The sequence below is a fragment of the Pseudopodoces humilis genome, chromosome 18 (assembly GCF_049639895.1).
Source record: "Pseudopodoces humilis isolate 2021_Gansu_Grassland_sample_001 chromosome 18, ASM4963989v1, whole genome shotgun sequence".
Taxonomy (NCBI): domain Eukaryota; kingdom Metazoa; phylum Chordata; class Aves; order Passeriformes; family Paridae; genus Pseudopodoces; species Pseudopodoces humilis.
This window is the reverse complement of record NC_142217.1, coordinates 12,003,004-12,015,078: the sequence shown is the minus strand read 5'-3', so window position 1 is coordinate 12,015,078 and position 12,075 is coordinate 12,003,004.

Here is a 12,075-nt window from a genome sequence, read left to right as displayed (position 1 = left end):
TTCCTTGGATCCTGATCCTCTGAGGGTGGAAATCTGCCTCTCATCTTTGATGCCTGAGTAAGACTGGAGGAGCTTTACTCTGATCCAGTAAATACAGCAAAACCAACAGTGGAAAAAAAGCTGTCAGCCTCAAATTACAGTGGGACCAGGACTGCAGTGCTCCTTTGTTTTGTGTGGTGTTCAGACTTGAGCCTCCTCAGAGGAAAGTTTGTTTCAGTTCAGGACCCAAACTAGAGAAATATATATTCTATCTTCCAGAAAGTAAGATAGCTCCTGACACATCACAAACCATTAGTGTAAGATTTTGAGGTGAGCTATTCTCTGCTTTTCTATTAAAAATCCATAAAACTGAGTTTCTCCCACCCACTTAAGCTGATAGAGCAGAAAAACCACAAAAACTTGTAAATAAAACATGAGGCAGAGGAATTCTCAATGTCTTTGGGGGAAGGAAGAGACAATAGCAAAATCTGTAGCAGCCTAAAGCAAAACCCCACATGAACAGCAATTTGTACTTGATGCAGAGCAAAAAAATAAACCCCACCCTCCCCAAGGTAGTTCATGAGTTCTGTGAATCCCCCTTGCACAGCTGATGTAACAATTTAGATGGGCCTTTTTTCCTGAAGAGGTGCAAAAGTTCCTGCTCATCTCCAAAAAGTCAATTTAAACTATAGCTGCCTCACATGACAGCAAATATCTTTCATTTGAAACCCTTGCTCAGGATCAGAGAATCCCAGAACTCGTGGAGTCCTGTGGTGAGCTGCAGCTTGGCCAACTCAAACTTTACATCACACCCTGCTGCAGAAAGGTTGTGTTGATGGAGCAAAGTTTGGAGGGGGAAAAAAGCGTGAGAAAGAGTGCTGGAGCACTACAGGCACTTCTGCCAGCAAAAAAGACAGAGCAAAACCTGCTTGTTCAGCTGCAGGTGTTGATTGGTACCTTTGACAACACAAATGAACTGCTCATGGGGATGTTCATCGAGTCTTTGTTGGGGACTGAATTCTGCCAGAACCAAAATTGTTCATGAAATCATGTTGTTTAGTCATTTTGTTGTTGCTGTTGTTGTAAAATAAACAAGAAAAGAAGAAAAAAAAAAAAGACAAGGAAATCACAGCAGTATGGGTATGGTCCATGTCTCCATTAACAAAACAAGAAACTTCAATTTCCCCTTGGGGAATTTCAAATTATATTTTTCCTACTGTCATAGAAACTGTCAAAAAATAAGAAATATTTCATGCAGAAACCAAATGTTTTAATAAATGCAAAGCAACTATTTCCTCAAAAAATTTCTTTTGCCAGGAATTTTGAAATGTTGGTCTGTTCTAATGCGGAAGAGAAATTCATCTGAACATATTGTCCATGAAACAAGATGTCCAGTTGTGACCCAGGGCTGCAATAAAATGCTCTTAACTATAAAATTCCAGTGCTCTGAGCACCATCAAGGATTTGGTGAATGTGGCCTTAAATCCTTTCATTATCATAGACTTTGTCATATTTAAATAGTTCAGTCTTTCTGCACCTCTTATCTATGCAGAAATTATCAGGACTCTGCAGATCATGGAGCTGTATATGAAAATCATGAGAGGATCTAAAGATTTCAGGTAGAGCTGAGTTATCAAAGAAACATAATTCTACAAAAAGTAGGGTGAATTCTCTGCTCTGGGAAGCAGGGCTGGACATGGGATTTTGGGTGATATTTTCTTCTGTGGAGTGGGCAGGGCTCAGCACAGATAGAAAAATACTCACTAGTTTTCTGGGAGTCTTAACTGCAAAAGTTGTGGAGAGGGAAAGTGCAGGCATTAAGAAAAGCCCATCTGTCTAAAACATACACTGAATAAAATCTTAATCTGCCTTGATGATTGGAATGAACATGTTTTCTTATTTTTCTTTCATCTGTATTGAAAAAAGATGTAAGCATAGATGCATCCTACCCTTCAACAAGAATATGCAGTAATCAGGATTATGTTGTTTTCATACAAGGATGGAAATTAAACAAAGTATTGCTCTTCTTTGTCCTGTTTCAGCAAGCTAGAGAAAGCAGATCCTGCTGTAAGATCTGTGTAGTGCCTGCCATGCTCCTGGCAGGTGTATGAATGTGTCTGCATCACTTCCACAGGTAAAGGCAATTCTTGGTGTTTAGTCCCTGATTTAGAGCTGTGTATGATCTCCAGGCCCACAGCTGGGCTCTGAGCCTTCATCCCCACAAAGTCAATGGGAATGTAGACATCTGGAAATCTGCTTTCTCTCTGAAATGTGTTTTTGAGCTTCTCAGTTCTCCTTGGAAGAGGGAAGCTGTGTCTGGGAGCTGGTTCCAGCTGAGACATCCGCAGGTACATCCCTCTGGCTGAGGATTGCTGGCACGTGCCCCAGCAGTGACTCAGTTCCTTTCTTTCTCTGAAGTTTCTTCATGGAAAGGTGTGTGTGTGTGTGTTAAAATCTGTGATGGCTTCACCTTAATCGTCCCTTCCAGTTGTGATTTTCCACAGCAAATATCTGGGCCTAGTAAGCCAGAGATAATGTTTAACCACGTTGTTCCAGATTTGATTATGATGTGATCTGTGCTGGGAACAAGGACCATCGTTTCAGTCTGTATTTATGAGGGTGGCGAGGCGCCCAACAGGAAGCATGATGTGCATCTCCAGAGCAGGGAGTTAATCCAAGGAGGTTTGGATTAACTGCTGTGTCCCCTGGAGCGGGGCAGGGGGGCAGCATGGATGGGTACACACAGAAAAGAGGTATTTTTCCACTCCTGCTGCTGAGCCCGTGCTGGCTCAGGGCGAGAGCTCAGCAGCCCTGTTAGTCCAGACACGTCCCAGGCTGGGTGTTTGAGGTGAGCAGCAGCACAGGGGGACCATCAGTGCTGGTAGGGCAGCCTGCCAGGACCTGCCTGTGCCAGCAGCACCGACCCTTGTCACACCACAGATGGGCCAGGTGCAGGTTGTGGGTGCCCTCTGCACCCTGACCCGCACATGTGCTGTACCCAAGCACTTTAGGGTGTTTTTTCTCTCATTAAAACAGGGCTTCCAGAACCCGTGGCCCTCCCAGGTGCCCCAGGTGCCACAGGCAGTCGGCTCAGCTGAGCTTGAGGCTGCTGCAGGGGCCAGCCCCTGCTGTAGTCACACCTGGCAGATATTCCAACCTGAATCCAGCTGTTTCAGAGCTGTGCTAGGAGTTCCCTCCAGTCCTGTCATACCCTTCAAACTGCCAGGAGTGGTGATGGCTGCTGGCTGCACAGGTAGGGACAGGCAAGGGCTGGGTTACTTCATCTCCCCAGCAATCCTGGGGCAGCCGTGATCCCAAAGAACATGCTGGTGCCTGCAGTGAGAGCACTGATCTGCACAATGCCCAGAACCAGGCTCTGGATCTTGTTCAGAGGAGTTTTTGAGGGCTGTGTTTGCTAAACACAGTGTTCAGAATATCTGTGGCAAATTTAGGAAGGGCATTGTGGAGATGTCTGCCAGGGTTTGTGAAACCTCACAGAGTTTCAGGGGCAGTTTCATGATTCCTTTCAATGTTTTTATTGCATTTTATAGTAAAAGCAGGGCTATAGTGTTAGTTTATGAAATAGATAGAGTGGATCAGTAGATATTAAACAAAGGACTGTTTTTATGGGTGCAGATATGTTTTGGATCTCAAGCAGGAAACAATATCCATTCTCAGAGCTATAACCAAGCAAGCACTATGGGGGCAAAGTTGCACTTAGTTTTATCAAGTACCAATGCAGTCTTTTAAAGGCAATCCCAAGCAAATGCTACCTGGGAATTCCCATGTGCCTGAATTAAGAGGAAACAGTGTTAAGTATGGTGAAGATGTGGGAAACACCCTAAGGCTCAGTTGAGAAGGAGAAACCACACACTATGGTTATTGTCTGTGCTGGGAGGTTCTGCTCTTTTTTTACTACACTATCCAGATTAAAATGTTTGCTTATGACCTGCTGCACTGTGCATCTGATTCTGCTCTTGCTGATGTCTGTGGCAAGAATACATTAGTAAAATTTGGCTCCTTTCCTTCGGTGTGATCTTCCAAGTATTCACTTCTCTGTGAAAGGCAGGGAGAAGCAGAGTAGCCTTGTAGGCTCCAGTGACCATTTCCAGCACAAAACCTGATGCAATTAGGCTCTACTTGAGTCTGTTATAGTGGAATTTTCCTGCCAATATTGTGCTGTGCATGTACTATGAGCAATGCGGATGTGTCTGTGCTGTGGGATGCCCTTCCCACATGGCCAGGGCAAGCAGAAGTGGCTTTAAGGTGATCCAATGAGTCGCTGTACCCACAGGGATGGCTCAAAGGAGTTTTCAAGGACTTTTGGCAAACAGCATGTCCAGCATGGACTTCCTCACCTATGGCTTGAGACTGATATTCCTGCCCTGTGTGACAGCAAGGTGAATTCCAGCTGGAGCACACTGCGGTGCTGGGAGCTTCCTCTGCAATCCCACATGGATAGGCTGGAAGGGACAATGGCCTGTGCCTGCCATGAGCTTGTTTTCCTCACAGCTCTCAGATGTTTGTCTGATCCTCCCCAGAAGTTTGCTCATGCTCCAAAATCCTGCCAGAGCCACTGGAGGAAAACAAGTCTCAGGGAAAGGCCTCCAACAGTGACACAAATTATGTGAGGATTCAAACAAGTCCTAACCTGACGTTTTTCAAAGTGAAATGCAGGACCTGCCACTCGCTGATTGCTTTTGGCCTGCAACAGCAGCTGAAGCACAAACAACATCATTTGCCATGGATGATGACAAGGAGAGAAAAGAGGAATGGGGAAGAAGTGAGAAAAAAAGGTATTGAATCAAATTATGGAGGAAAAACAGCTTCTTTATAGACAGTTTTGATAAAAATATTAATTTCACGTGTATGCTTAGAAATTATCATGATATATTCACTGCCCATGCCAGAGCTAGAAAGTTTCTTATATCAAATACTGAGGAAGGAGGAATTCTCTTCCCTTCCTCAGCAGGGCTTGTGGCTGCCACTGGAGCAGGGAAACCTGAGGGTTTCATGCAGTTCATGCCAATAGAGAAGGTTGGAAGGAGTTTCCCCAGGCTGCTCTGGGCTGGGATGCCCAGGGCTGCCACCTGAGAGGGGTTTGGGCAAATGGGGCCCATTTTGTGCAGCCCATCATGGACATTTTCCCTCTTTCCCCCAGCAAACCAGCCAGCAGGCTCTTTCTCATGAGATTGAAACTATCTGTGGTTGCAGGAGGAGCTCTCACAGAAAGGTGAGGTGAGGTGAGGCACCTCCAAGCATTACCCAAACCTTACAGAACTAACTTCTGCAGGAAAAGCAGGGAGAGAGGAATAAAAACTATATTGCATTCCAGTGGAGCCAAGACCATGGTCTCTTTGAATGTTATTAAGTCAATAATTAAGTGAATTTGGAGTGTGAACTGTGTATCCACTTTAAATGGATTAATGATATGAGAATTCATGCAAAATTGCTGTGTTGATTTTACATTAATGGCTTTTTGAATATAAGCTGAACTATTAACCAAGGATAAGTTGAACTAATGTGCCAGCATTACTATAGAAATATGATTGAAGGGATGGTCTGCAATTTGTAAAGGGCCTTGTTTCTCTGGAGTGGGTTGGGAGAACAAAGGGTCCCTTGGACAGATTGGAAGGATGTCAGGGGGTGGGAGGGCTTTACACAGAGGGATGCTCAAAAGAACCCTGAATACTTAAATGAAAGCTCAGGGGAGGAGTGTAATTCAGATATCAATAGTGACACTGGAGGCAGCCAGCAGGCCAGGGTATCTGGTTAGTTAAGATCACCAGTTTGTGCCTTAAATATCTCAGGATATCCCTGTGCTTTGTGCCAGCAGACAAGGAGCAAATATTCCCAAGATCTTGAGGAAAAAATTGTGCTTCAAGCTGCATTTTACACAACTCAACCTTTCCCTTTACTTCCTCCCATTCTGAGAGTAGCATGGCAGGGACAGGTCAAGCACAGGAAAAATTGTGTTTGTTGGTAGAAGGAGGCACAGCAAGTGGGAATGGCATGAAAAATGAGCAGAAGGAAACGTAAGCTGGCTGGCAGTTTGTTTTGTTCCAACCAGCAAAGTCTGGTCAATTGTAGAATCCCCATTTCTTGAATAATTTAAATATAAACTGGATAAAAGCCTTCAAGGAAATACTACGCAGTGTTGACTAGGGTGACCTATTCAGTCTTTCCAGCTCTTTGTTTTTGGCAGCTGTGGTTAAAATATAGGATTGAAACAGCTGCTGAATGACCTTCTTTGTTCTGAGCCTGTGATTCTTTTCCCTCCCCTCTCAGAGGCAGCATCCAAGGTGCTGAGGACAGCCTGGGCACAACCCACAAAGGCAGGAGCAATTTGGGGTACCCAGGGATGCTGAACCCTTTAATCCCCCCTCACTTATGGCTCTTTTGTGCTCCAGTGTTCTTTTTGATTTGTGTGGGGTTAAGATGAGGCTCGAGGCATTTGATGCTGATAGTTTCACCTAATGCTGTGGTGATATCGTGGCAGTCCTTGGCAGTAAGTTGGCTTTGGGGCTGCAGAGGCGTGGGTTTAAGGTAACCGTGGTAAAATTGCTAACTGAGGGGGGAATGTGGGGAGTTTGCTGCTGTATTTGGGGTGGAACTGGCTCAGTGGGATGTCCCACAAGGGCCAGGCTGTGCAGGGAGGAGTTGGAGCAGGGGCTGAGGAGGGAGCAAGGCTCTGGGATCTGCTCAGGTGCACCAAGTAACTTCACACACTGTTTGCCCATCTGCAAACAGGGGATAAAATGTGCATGGATTCCAGAGCTACTGCTCTAAAGCCACCCACAAGAGGAGATCTGCTCTTTGTAAAAGCGAGTGCATTCACCTCTGCCTCTCCAAGGACTGGCTTTAAAACCACAGACTTTATATTTTGAGGTGAAGCTGCAAATTCTCTGTTGCTCTTGTGTTATTGCCAGTGATTGAAAAAGTACTGATGGGACCTGGTTCAATGCCCAGATGTCTGTGAGAGACATTGATTCTTTAATGAGGGTTAGATCAGGCTCCAGAGGTCTGTACATAAAAGCACCAAAGTTTTGTCAAAAAAACCAAATCAGTGCTCTGAATTTATGGGCATTATAAACACAGAATTGGGTTGATGATTAGAAGTGTTATTTATAATATAATGCTGCTGATAGTTAAAGAAAATGTAAATAAATCCTTAATCATGTTGTGCATCCTTGTAAAGCCTGTCTGCCAGAACTGCAAACAAACAAATAGCAGCATATAGGTGTTTGGAAAATAAACTGCCTGATTAGCTAATCTCTTCTAACTGAGGCTTAATGATAAACTGAATTGTACGTATTTTGTCATTTGTTATTACAAATGTGATTCTGTTTCAGGGTCAGAATCTTTATTCCTTTAACTTCGTAAAAATGCATGCTTCAAAGAAATTAAAGTTATTTTGTGTTATAGATTGAAAATACAAGACATCTTACAGTTTTGGGTGAAATTCTGCCATTATTGGTTGGGTCTGGCTATTGATACACGAAATCCTGATTCTTATTTAATTTTTCTTTTTCCTCAGAGAGAGTCAAATCTCCACATTTCCAAAATATTCAGTACACTTCAAAATCTACATCTTTGTGTGCAAATTTACATTTGCAAATATACAAACGCATATTTGCATATTTAAATGTTCAATTTGTCAAAACCCTTCTCCCATTTATATTAACATATATATTATCAGGCTCAGTGCTTCAGGTCTCTTCCCTCCTCTCTCTGGGGCAAAGCTCAGTGCAGCTGAGCATAATTCTCCATTTGTGGTGGGATGAATGCTTCCTTAGTGCTGCATTTTGATACATTTACTCATCTCCCTTGAATCTCCCATTATTTCACCAGCAGTCCAGTCGAGTAATGGACACACCAGTCACCTATTTTGCACTTAGAGAGGAATGCAGTTCTTAACAGATGGGGAGATGTGTGACTAGCTGTTCATAAATGGGAGGAGGAATGACTGCAGGTCAGCCCAGGAGTGTGGCAGGGTGGGATTGCCAGAGGCTGGGAACAGCTTTGAATTTTTTCACAGTACCAGGGCTATGTATCCTTTCACTGCCAGACATATGGGAAGCCCCTAATGAGGCTTACATTATTGCTACTTAATATGCAAGTTGTTTCAAAGCAAGTGAAACTTGCGGTGGTAATGAACACTTAAGCAAAACACATTTTTCTTCACTGGCCCATTACTATCCAGAGATAGTTAATATCTGCTAAATGATTTTTCTCTCAAAGATAATGCCCAGAGAAGCTGTTACTGCCTCCTCCCATGCAAAAATTATGTCAGGTTCTCTAAAAGTAGGAGATTGACTTTACAACCACAGTCTCTGAAAGCAAAATACAAAGTCTGGCAACCTTTCCACTTGCCTCTGGTGCCTACAGGGAATGCCTGGGTTATGTTTCTGAGGTTTTCTCCAAAGTCATCAGAGCAAAACAGTTATGTTTGGTTTTGTTTGTTTTGATGGTTAAAATTATCAGCTAATTAAATGCTTCCAGTAGGTAACACTTTCATAAAGATGCCAAGCATCACAGGAGGAGTGTTGTGGGCACCAGCAAGTGACCACGCCACAGCTCAGTGAGGGCACACACAGCCACAGAGTGCCTGCCACCGTGCTCTTGGGCAGAGGCCCTTCCTCCAGGAGCAATGATAGCCATTGTCTGGCTGCTGTCAAAGCAGCTCTTCTTAGAGAGGCAAAGACAACTTGTGCACAACCTCCTGCCTACCCCCTGAAACACAGCAGCTCTGATGGTCATGTGCCTCCTCGCCATCACAACAGTTGTCCCCAACAAAGCTCCCCTTTATGGGAGCCTGGCTGCTCTGTTAGCAGCAGAGAGGTTTTGGCACTGTCAGCAGCATCACTTGGCCGCAGCAGACTCCAGCAAACCCTTTCTGAATGCTGGAGGAGAGAACTGGAGCGCTCTGTTCGTTCGCAAGGCCGGATGTGTTGAAGAGCAGTGCCATTGTGGAGGCAGCCACTGCGTGCACAGCCCCTGGCACCTGCACAGGCAAAGAAGTCCAGCTTGGAGCAGGGTAACTGCAAGAATTGCATCATGTATGTGTATATTTTGCTCCTCTGGGTTCAAGGCTGGTTAAATATGCTCTTTGCCCCAAGAACAGCATTTCCTTGGCTCAGAACTGGCTCTGGCTGCACTGGAAACCAGAGGAGAAGCAGATGAGCCATGTGCTTGGGGACCGGCTTTGCAGAAGATGTCTTTTTTTCTTGCCAGCCCATCTCAGCCAAAAAAAGCTGTTCTTCCTCTGGAAGGCTCTGTGGAGGGGCATTTCCTTAAGGGAAGAAAACTCCTCTTTCTCTTCTCTGCCTTTCCAGTTAAGACCTATCCTTCCCTTCTCCTCCCCACCATCCCCATGACTGCTTCTTATCCAGTGCCAACAAGGCCTTTTCACCAGAAAAAATTACTCAGGTTGCTGTTCTGCCTCCAGATAAAGAGTTGGTATTCCCAATTTCTTTAATAATCTAGACAGTTAAATTAGAATAATATTAAAGGGCAGTTTAGCAAGGATGAAAAGCAAATAGTGCTGCCAACTTCAATAGAAAAATATATTGAGTCAGGTTTTCATGAATTACAGAGTAATCTTAAAAATGACAGTTAAAATGGCTAAATTGGTCCCTTTTTTGTTTTGTGTTCTGATTTCTGGGTCTTTAGGGTATAACCATAAAGTCTAGAAAATTACTGTTAATAAGAATTAAGAGAGGAGCTCGCGGAGTTTCTCATGTCATTGCACGCTTCTGGCAGCCAAGGCTGGAGAACACTCAGAAACCATAAGACTCAAGACAAAAATCATGTGAATTGGCAACACCACTCCAAGACTCCCCAGAGACTCTGTACCTTCTTGAGGGAAAATAACTGTTTTTTTAGAAGTGTGCCATTGCAAAATGAGTCAGGGAGAGGATCAGGTGGAAGAAATGGGAGTTTTGCAATGACTCGGGTGTGCGGCTGGAGGAGGCTGGCTCATGGCTCGCTGCAGCTCTGCTGCATGTCCTGTCACGCTGCTCATTTGGGGTCCCAGACATGTCTGAGAGGAGATGAAGGCATGTTGTATGTCTTGACTTCCTTTGGAGAATCAGCAGAATTGGTGTTCGCTGGGTCAGGGAGATTAAAAAGCTTCTTATCAGGAGAGCGGCACGGCAGCAGGGAGTTGAAATCTCTACATGACCACAACGCAGGCAAGCCTTGTTTTCTTCCCTCAGTAAAGGGAAAGACCAATTTTCGTCTTCATCCAGCCTAGACAATATTTCTGAAGTTAGTTAAACTCCTATTTGTGACCACAGAGTTATACTTAGTCTGTCAGACCTATTGATTTCCAAGTGTCAAAATTTTATTGCAATATTATTAAATACATTATAGCTGTTTGAATAGTACTTTCACAGCTCTGTTCCCTGGTTGATCTGTGAATGATTTACAAACTGCTGCTGCTTTCTGAGCTTACCATTAGTTTCTGGACCGTGTAGTTATTTGGAAATGTGTATAATTCAAGCAAATCATTGACAGCACACGAAGTGTTCCTGTACAAAAGGAGATGTTCTGAAGCACAGAGGTGCTGCCTGAGTGACAAAAAAGCACAGAAAGACTGGAAAAGCTCAGCTCCCCTGTCCTATATGTGCAGCTTTTTAGGGGATGTGGTTATTTACTATTTGTGGAGTATAATCAGCCACCTTGGTTTTGACTTTGTGATTTGATGGTTACAGCAGGAAAATGATGTGAAGAGCAGATGCTGAGTCCGACCACCACCAGCCAGGCAAAGCCTGCAACTTGCTCCCAGAATGATTTTCCCCAAAATTACAACATGCTTTGGTCAGGAATGTGGAAGGAGTTTTGACTGTCAGCAGCAGAACCAAGGGGCCGTGAGCTCCCCATGGGTGCACAAGGAGATATTTCCATGTGTTTTCACTGCTTCTTCACATGTCTGTAGTAAAGGAGTGGAATTAGGTGTAGCTGCTCGACAAACTATGATCTCACAGTTGGTAGATGGGGAAAATCTAGGGCAGGTGCCCAAATTTACTCCAAACTGAGTCCCCCTGAGTCCTTAATTTCACTTGGAGGGAGGCTGGTGTGCAGTTTGCAGCTCTGACTGGGACTCTGCCATGTGCTTGCTTCAAATATACCTTAAACAAATGTGTGGAGCAGGATTAAGTTTTTTTACTCCATGACTGTAGTGCTAGAAAGATAAAGGGAATACATCTGGCATGGGTTGGAGATGGGTGGAAGACATGTTGGTACTTGTTAGAAACCAATTTTGGAAACAGAGTTCTAATTCTCCTTTCATTGATATTGTAAAATTTAGAGATAACTCCACGGCAGTCAGTACAACACTGAGGGGAAAACGGAGTGAAAAATATCTTCCCACCCAAAGGAAGGTGTTTCTTGGCAGATGCATTCTGGCTGTGGCCTGTAGGTTGCAGCAGTGTATGCTTTTCATTAGAATGTGCCACTTCATCTTTTGTTTTCCCAAAGTGGAATTCTCCAGTGAGATAAACCAACTCATATTTGGCCGTATCACTCAAAAAAAGAATAAAAAAATAAAAATAACCACCTTTGATCTTGCTGGTGAGACAAAAGGGCTTTGTTTCTTCAGCTTTTTGCTGTGTGGGTGTGAGCTATGCTGAGCCCTTTGGACCAAGTGAATCAGCACCACGAAGTCCAGCAGCACGGGAGGGACTTCCCAGCATAGTGGGAAAACAGTGGGAAAGATTAGGACACACCATGAGAAATGCTGGGAAAAACTGGCTCTGAAGGTCACATCCCATTAGGTCAATTAAATTTCTATATTTTCTGTTATTTTTGGATGCAAAGTTTGCACAAATCCATGTGGTTTTCTGTTAATCCAATGTTTCTTGCAGCAATGGAGGTGTGCAAATAATGGTGCACCACACACAGGACTGCAGAGAGAAACTGCTCCACTTTAACATGATCCTGTCATGTGCTACAGAAATTAAAAACTTTAGCAGATGGCACTGATGTAACTCTGCTGCAAAGATAGGAATAAACATCAACTTCATATGTCAAGTTCATTCACTCTGTTGATTACTCAAAAAATATTAATTTTTTTTTTACTTTGTTACTGCAGTG